Source organism: Microcaecilia unicolor, chromosome 1 (assembly GCF_901765095.1).
Source record: "Microcaecilia unicolor chromosome 1, aMicUni1.1, whole genome shotgun sequence".
Classification (NCBI taxonomy): Eukaryota; Metazoa; Chordata; class Amphibia; order Gymnophiona; family Siphonopidae; genus Microcaecilia; species Microcaecilia unicolor.
In genome coordinates, this window is record NC_044031.1 from 707,091,788 (window position 1) to 707,100,528 (window position 8,741).

Sequence of the window (8,741 nt, forward strand, 5' to 3'; positions counted from 1 at the left end):
GCAGATTTTGAAAGAGATATGTTCCTTCACAGGCAACCAGTGGAGAAGGAAACGCAGAGGTTGAGCATGCTCGAAACGTGATTTACCCAGGATTAGTCTTGCCGCAGTGTTTTGTGCAGTCTGGAGTTTCTGCAAAAGGTATCCAAGGCAACCTGCATAAATCCCGCTGCAGTAATCCAGGTGAGATAGCATCAACCAATGAACAAGTGTGCGAAACAGTTCTCTAGTTAGGCAGTATCTGACCTGCCGAAGCCTCCACATTGCACTGAACATTCTCTTAGAGACAGCTCGTACCTGGTCATCCAGAAGCAAATGCTTATCCAAGGTCACCCCAAGGAGCTTTAGACTGCTGGATAGAGGGAGAACGTGGTCATTTATAGTGAGGGTATCAGTAGGGACTGAATAGTAAGGGGAGTGGAGAATTAGGCACTGCGTTTTATCTTTATTTAACTTGAACCGGAACACCCTCGCCCAATGTTCCATTGTAGATATGCTTGTAGCAGTCAGGTCCGAGATTTCGGCAACCGTGTCACGGAAAGGGATGGAAATGGTGACATCATCAGCATAAATGTAAGGATTAAGGCCCAGGTTGCTGAGGGCGGTAGCAAGTGGGATCAGCATGATGTTAAACAGTGTAGGTGAGAGGGGCGAGCCCTGAGGCACCCCACAGGAGGCTCTCCAGGGAGCAGAAATGGTAGATTTCACTTTGACCTGGTAGGATCTGGACGACAGGAACCACTTGATCCAGTGCAAAACAGTGCTACTCACGCCGAACGAGTCAAGGTGGTGTAGAAGGAGTTCATGATTCACCATATCGAAGGCACTGGACAGGTCAAACTGCAGTAAAAGAACTTTTTTCCCAACCGACATCTCAAGTTTAAAATAAGACAGGAGAGTAACCAGTACTGTTTCGGTACTGTATTGGGCACGAAATCCGGACTGCGAGTGGTGAAGGATGTCATAGTTCGTCAGATATTCATTTAGTTGAGTGTTGACTATACTCGCCACAACCTTGACCAACAGAGGTATTGAAGCTACAGGGCAGTAATTAAAGATTACATCAGGGTTGACCTTAGTGTTTTTCCTTATGGGCGTGAGAAGTATGCACCCATGGTCCGGTGGGAACAAGCCCTTTGAAAGTAAATAATTGAGGTGGGTCGTCAAGTCAACTACAAAGCAGCGTGGAGCACTTGTCAGCAAGTGATTGGGACAAGCATCCAGGCCACAGTGCTTGCTTGAGAACATATGCAGGACTTTGGACACTGTGGCAGCTGGGACAACACGAAAGGTGCTCCAAATGCGGTCGGCCGGGCACTGGTCAGTAGAAGGAACTAAAGAGCTGAGGAAGTCATCCACTGCAGATAGACAACTTGGTGAGGTAGACCGCAGAGTTATGATTTTATCATTGAAGTAAGTTGCTAACTGGTCAGCTTGGGGGTGATCTCCACTGGAAGATTCCTGCTTTCTAGTGTCTAGGAAGGAAGCAAGGAGTTGGTTCAATTTTCTGGGGTCCTTTCCCACAGACTCCAATTTTTTAGAGAAGTATGCACGTTTAGCTTGCTTGATTGCATACTTGTATGTACTGTGACAGGATTTCCAGGCGTTATGCGCCGCAACTGTTTTCCGTTTATGCCATGTTCTCTCCAGCCTCCTCATCCTAGGTTTTAAGGTTTTTAGTTCTGTAGAGAACCATGGAGTGGAGCTGCGGTTGTAGGAAGCTTTAAGCTGCATAGGCGCAATGTGGTCAAGTACCTCCGTGCATTTGGCATCCCAGGTCTTGAGAAAGAGGGGAGAGTCAGTATATTCGGACCAGTTTGTGTTATATATACATGTCCAGAATTGCGCTGGGTCGATTGTTCCTCTTGAGGAATACGTGGTGATTTTACTAGGCTGGTGAGGTCTTGCAATTGGCCAGTTTAGCGTGAATTGAAGTTTGAAATGGTCAGACCAGGGAGTTTCAAGCCATCGGATGTTGGATAAGTGAAAAGTGGAGTCAGCTTGGAACCTGAAGGAGAGGAGGTCTAGTGTGTGACCTTTAGTGTGAGTATGGCCAACGGAAGGGCAGATTAGTCCCCATTGACAGAGGAAATCAAGGAATTGGGTTGTATTTGGCGAGTGTAAATTGTCTAGGTGGAGATTAAAGTCACCCAGTATGAGGATGTTCGAGCTGGACATACAGGTGTTAGAAATAAAGTCCAATAGGTCTACCTGGCTAGTGATCCAGTTAGATGGAGGCCTATAGAACAAAACACAGTTCAGATTCATCCGAGGAGATGTGTGATAAGCGCTGACTGAAGCAATCTCAAGGGACGGGATATAAGTTCTGAACATGGAATGACTTGAAGAAATGAGCGGTGAATAATGGCTAGGCCACCACCTCTTTTATGGGTCCCTTCCCAATGAACAATTTTGAAGTTATCTGGGCAGAGGTCAACAAAAATAGGATTGTTGGGCACTTTGATCCAGGTTTCAGTGATGAATTGCAAGTCGAGTTTCTCAGAAATAATCCAGTCGCGTATAATTTCCGGTTTGTTCATAACTGATCTTGCATTGATGTATCCAATTCGGATGTGGTGGGACTGGGCAACTTGGTCCTGGACAAGCGGGATTAGGAAACGGTGTCTAGACTTAATAGGACAGGACTCAGAAGAGTGTCGGCGTGGTACAGAAGCAAGGTGGGAGAGGGGGCGTGTGAGGCGACCAACAGAAATTTGTGCAGTCCCTTGATTTCCTCCCCCCCATTCAACCCCCCCACTTTGTCCCTCTTGATTATCATTAAAATCTTATTTATGAGTAGACTCAAGTATCTGACAAATATTTGTGATATCAGTGCAAAGAGCCCAACCACCTGTGTGCCTATAAATTATTCCGTCTACCTTTTTCCACCCCCCCTTACCCACTAGCCCCCTCCGACCCTCCCCTTCCCCCGTTCTTAACAGTTCAAGAGTCTACTTCTCGCAACAGGTGTCAGTCTCCCTGTCTGGATGCCAAGTCTCCAACCCCTTTCTTTTCCAGCATGCAGCACTGCATCATTGCTCCTCACCACTGAGACACACAAGGCGCTTCTGGTTCAGCCACAATTGTAAAATTAACCTCTTCCCCATCAGGACTGTCCTCCTCAGAAAGTCCTTAAAGCCCTCAGGTGGGTGACCTTGAACAATAAATTTATCAAACAATTGTCCCGGCGATGTTTGCCACTTTACTCTCCACATGTGTGAGATCCGTCTTCCCAACTCCGACCAGAAAGACTTCATCATTGAGCAAGCCCAAAACATATGGCCCAAAGTTGCTCCCACACGCCTGCATTTTGGGCAGTTGTCAGTTGTCCTCAAAGTTGCTCTGTATGCTCTATGTGGAGATATATAAATGTGCATCACAAATCTATATTGCATTTCCCTCCAAACTGCATTTTCTGTCACTTTATGCACAGATAATAAGCAAGTTACTACCTGTCCCGGGTCTAGTTTCCACTGCAGTTCTTGTTGCCAAAGACGCGACACTAAAGTGTAGTCATTTTGCTCCTGTGAGTCTCAAGTTACGATGAAAATATTTCAATGGCACTTTCAGCTGAGCCTCTAGGCCCAATAAATCGTTCATATTGTCCCATATTGTCTGAGTCAAACAACTTGCCGATAGCGACTTAACATAATGACTAATCTGTAAATAAGCAAAATGGTCTCTCTGGTCTAGTCTGAACTCTTCACACAAAACCTGGAAAGGCTTGGTGGTCCCCTGCTCCGTTACCACTTGAAACAAGTATTGAATACCACAGGTGGCCCATTTCTTAAATAGTGTGGATGACCCACCTTCAGGAAACGCCAAATTACCCCTAAGGGGAAGTAAAGGAAAGACAGCCCTGTTCCATTTATATGTCCTACTCAACCATCTCCATGTTTTGCGCAAGGGATTCAAAATAAACCCGTAAGGCCCCAGTGCAGGTAGCTCATCGGACGGGGCATGAAGCCAATAACAAAATCAAGGGGTGTCATCAAAGAGGTTTCCACTCCCGTACAGGAGAAAAACTCCCTGGAACGGAACCAATTGGATAAGTTTTGTAGGCAACTAGCCATAGTAAAGAGTTTCAAATCTAGCAGACTCAAGCCCCCTTTGGTATGTGATCTCATTATTTTGGTTAACACTATGCGGGCCCTCTTACTCTGCCACAGGAACCCATTAAGCGCTCTATGTAGCCATCTCTCCTCTTTATATCCCAATGTGGCAGGGAGCATCTGAAACACATACATCCATTTTGGAAAAAGAAACATGTTATATAAGGTAATTCTACCCTGAAGAGACAAAGGCAGCCCCTGCCATCCTTGTAAAATCTCCTGTGTGCGCCTCTTCAAGGGGCCTATATTTTCCAGATACAAGTTAGCTAGGTCCGCTGGGACATTTATCCCCAGGTATTTAATTGTCCCCGATACCCACTGAAAAGGGAAAGGTTCTCCCCACTCTAACCACACTGCCGACTGGACCGGCAAAGCCAATGATTTTTGCAGGTTCATTTGCAGCCCAGAGAAAAACTAAATTCCTCTATGACTTCTAATAATCTTGTTACTGAGGCATTCGGTTGGGTGAGAGTTAGAAACATATCATCCACGAAGGCCAGTACTTTAATCGAACTCTGGTTCAGTTCTACACCCTGTATGTCCGGATCCCTCAAAACGGTACGGAGAAGGGGCTCCAGATACAACAGAAACAAGAGAGGCAACATGGGGCAACCCTGCCAAACCCCCCTTTCCTCCCGAAAGGGGCTAGATTTAGTTCCATTAAGCAAAACCTTTGCCTGAGTATTTTTGTATAGCGTCCGTACTGCCTCCATGAACCAGCCTCCCATCCCAATATATTCCAGTACTTGAAACAAATAGTCCCAATTTACCTTATCGAAGGCTTTGGCTGCATCTAAGCTTACCATTAATAGTAGGTCATCCGTCGCTTGCCCGTAAGCCACCGCCAAAAGCACTTTGCGCACGTGTTTAGTGGCCTGTCGCCCCCTCACAAATTCCACTTGGTGTTCTCCTATTAAGCTTGGAATGTAGTGCATTAATCTGTCTGCCAGTACCCAGGACAGTATTTTTATGTCCACATTGATTAGTGATATGGGTCTATATGATTTAACTTGGTCTCTTGGCTTACCTGGCTTTGGAATTAATGTAATTAAAGCTTCGTTCTCCCCAGGTGAAATAAACCCCCTTTCCACTACTGCGTCAAAATAGGCAATCAGAGGTCCACACACCTGCTGAGTCAACAGCTTATAATATTCATTTGAAAACCCATCAACGCCTGGTGCAGAACCCTGCTGTAAGCCCTTAAGAACTTTTTGCACCTCCTGCGCTCGAACCGGTGCTGACAATGCCCTCTGCGCCTCCTCTGTCAATTTAGGCATTCCTGCATCTTCTAAATAATCTCACGTTAGGGGACCCTGGAATCTATCATTTGGGGCATACATTCTCATAAAGTGCTCTTGGAATGTGTTTATAATATCCTGCAGCTGAGTAACTCCAGTCCCCCTTTGGTTCACCACCGCTGGAATAAATGGATGTGGCATGCTCGCTCTGGCTACCTTCGCCAGAAGTCTACCCGACTTATTACCAAAGCGCTGAAAATTCAGACGCCTTGCCATCATCTGTTTCATAGCCTGTTCATGGATAAGGGAATTTAATGCCACCAAGGCCGATGACATCGATTCTTTATTGATCACTGTTGGGTTTGTCAGGTACTTTCTCTTCGGTATCATATATTCATTCTCTAATCTCAAAATACCAGCTGCCAAACATTTTGTCATGGCGCTCATGTACGCTATCACTTCCCCCCTCATGACTACCTTGGATGCCTCCCAAAATACTATTGGAGATTCACAGGATGGAAGATTTGTATCTACATAGAATTGCCACTTTTTTTTACAAGTGTTCCTGAAATTGTCTATCCTGGTACAAATAGGAGGGAAATATCCAGCACCTACCCACGGGTGCCCCCCCCCAATAAATCCAAGTCTATCCAAATCATGTTATGATCCGATATCTCCATTGGGCCAATATTCGCTCTCTGTACTTTAAAGAACCAAGTTTGGGAAATTAATATGTAATCTATTCTTGACCAGGAATTGTGGACCTTAGACTGGTGTGTGTAGTCTCTGGTGGTGGGGTGGAGGGATCTCCATGGATCTATTAAATGTAGCTGTTCACATAGGGTCGGCAACCCCTTCCCCTTTCCTACCCCTGGGCTAGTCTGGGGAGATAGACTGTCCAAAGCCGGGTTTTGCACTTGATTGAAATTGCCTGCCCACACCCATGGTGCATCTGAGTGTTTCAGTCCAAGCGCAATAAGAGATTGAAAAAAATTGGGGGTTATAAGAGTTTGGGCCGTAAATTGCACACAAATAAAACTTCTGTCCCTGGTAATTAATATGCAACAGCACTATACGCCCCTTGGTATCTTTGTACACCAGTTTGGTTTGACAGGGCAGCCCCTTCCCCACTAGTATTGCCACCCCACTTTTCCTATTCCCTGACGATGAGAAATGGCACTCGCCCACCCACTGTTGCTGGAGTTTCCCCATGTTCTATATCTGACAATTTTGTCTCCTGCAAGCATGCTATGCTCGCACCCTGGCGTTTCAGCTGAGATAAAATCTTATAGCGTTTCACCGGGGATGTGATGCCAGAGACATTCCAAGATATTATTTTGATATTTGGGCTGCTAATCCCTTACCCCCACTTTCTCGTGAGCACTTTCAAAAATCTGCCATTGAAATCCCCAGGAGCCCAGCCCCTCCCCCGGGGAGATTTTTGTCGCACCGAACAGGAAACCACCTCTTGCCTCTTATCACACATCACGATCTTCACCTAGCCCCTTCCTATCCCCCTCTGCTCCACCCCCTCCCCTTCTACCCCCAACAAATCCCCCATCCCCCACCCGGTTCCCCCCCCCTCTCCAACCTCCTCTTACAGTCAACACTAGAGTCGCCTAAATGTTGAGACCCCCTGAGCCCCATTCAAGTAACATTCAATACCCTTCATTCTTTCATATATATGCACCCGCAAACCTGTTTCTCAGAGCTATTTGCCCCAGTTCAGTGTTCCCATTTTCTTTCTGGCCAACTAGTTAGCTAGCATTGCTGTTGTTTCCTTTCCTTTCTAATTCTCCCACGTAGTTTCTGGCAGCTGATTCCGAGTCAAAGGAGCGCCAGGTTCCATTCTGCTTAATTTTTAGTATGGCAGGATATATTAACATGAACTGGATCTTCATGCTGTGTAGTTGACTGCATAGAGGAGTAAACGCTTTTCGTTTCTCTTGTAAAGAAGCAGAGAAATCTTGATAAATCCTCACTGAGCTTCCTTTAAACTTCACTGAGTCCCATTTTAAGCGATAACCATTCAGGATTTCCACCTTATGCAAGTAATTATGGACTTTTATAATCACAGCCCTGGGTGCCTGACGATCTTCCTGTGCCCTTCCCAGTCTGTGGGCCCTCTCCAGGCTCAGTGGCCCTGCGTGATCCGATAGGGCAAACTCACTCTTGAACCAACTTTCCAGCTCCATGGTAAAAGTTCTGTCCCCTACAGATTCTGGAATTCCGATTAACCTTAAGTTGGCCCTCCTCGACCGATTTTCAAGGTCGTCTACCTTAGCAGCGAGTGATTCGATGGATTCTTTAACCTGGCTTAAGAGCGGAGGTGTTAATGCAGTGGCGTCCTCCAAGTCGGAGACTCATTGTTTGAGTTCTCCGGCTCGTCATGACAGCTCCGATTGAATCGCTTCAAAATTAGAAAGTTGGTTTGAAAGTTTCTCTACTTTTGGCTCCATTGCGGCTTCCACTGCTGCCATTAGCTGCGTAAGCTGCTCCTTAGTAAACTCCGCTCTCCCACCCGGCGGCCATTTTTGTTCTGCCATCGTTTCTTCCGAGCGGGGCTTTTCTTTTTCGCGTTTGCTCACTCTACTGGCCATCGTTCTTGAGTTGGCCTCCACAAATTTATCCATAGTGGTTTTGTACACCACTTGTCCGATTGCGGGCAGTTTAGGGATGATTTTAATCGACGAAAGGGCCCAGGCTCTTCAGAGAGAGCAATCCACGCTTCCTGCTCCCTCTAGCACATCACGTGACCCTCCTCTCTGTACCTTTTCTAATTCCACTATATCTTTTTTGAGATGCGGCGACCAGAAATGAACACAATATTCGAGGTGTGGTCGCACCATGGAGCGATACAAAGGAATTATTTATTTATTTGTTACATTTGTATCCCACATTTTCCCATAACATCCTCATTTTTGTTTTCCATTCCTTTCCTAATAATACCTAACATTCTATTTGCTTTCTTAGCTGCAGCAGCAAACGCAGCAGAAGGTTTCAACATACCATCAAAGACGACACCTAGATCCCTTTCTTGGTCCGTGACTCCTAACATGGCACCTTGCATGACGTAGCTATAATTTGGGTTCCTCTTTCCCACATGCATCACTTTGCACTTGCTCACATTAAACGTCATCTGCCGTTTAGACGCCCAGTCTTCCAGTCTCATAAGGTCCTCTTGTAATTTTTCACAATCCTCCCGCGATTTAACGACTTTGAATAACTTTGTGTCATCAGCAAATTTAATTACCTCACTAGTTACTTCCATCTCTAGGTCATTTATAAATATGTTAAAAAGCAGCGGTCCCAACACAGACCCCTGGGGAACCCCACTAACCACCCTTCTCCATTGAGAATACTGACCATTTAACCCTACTCTCTGTTTTCTATC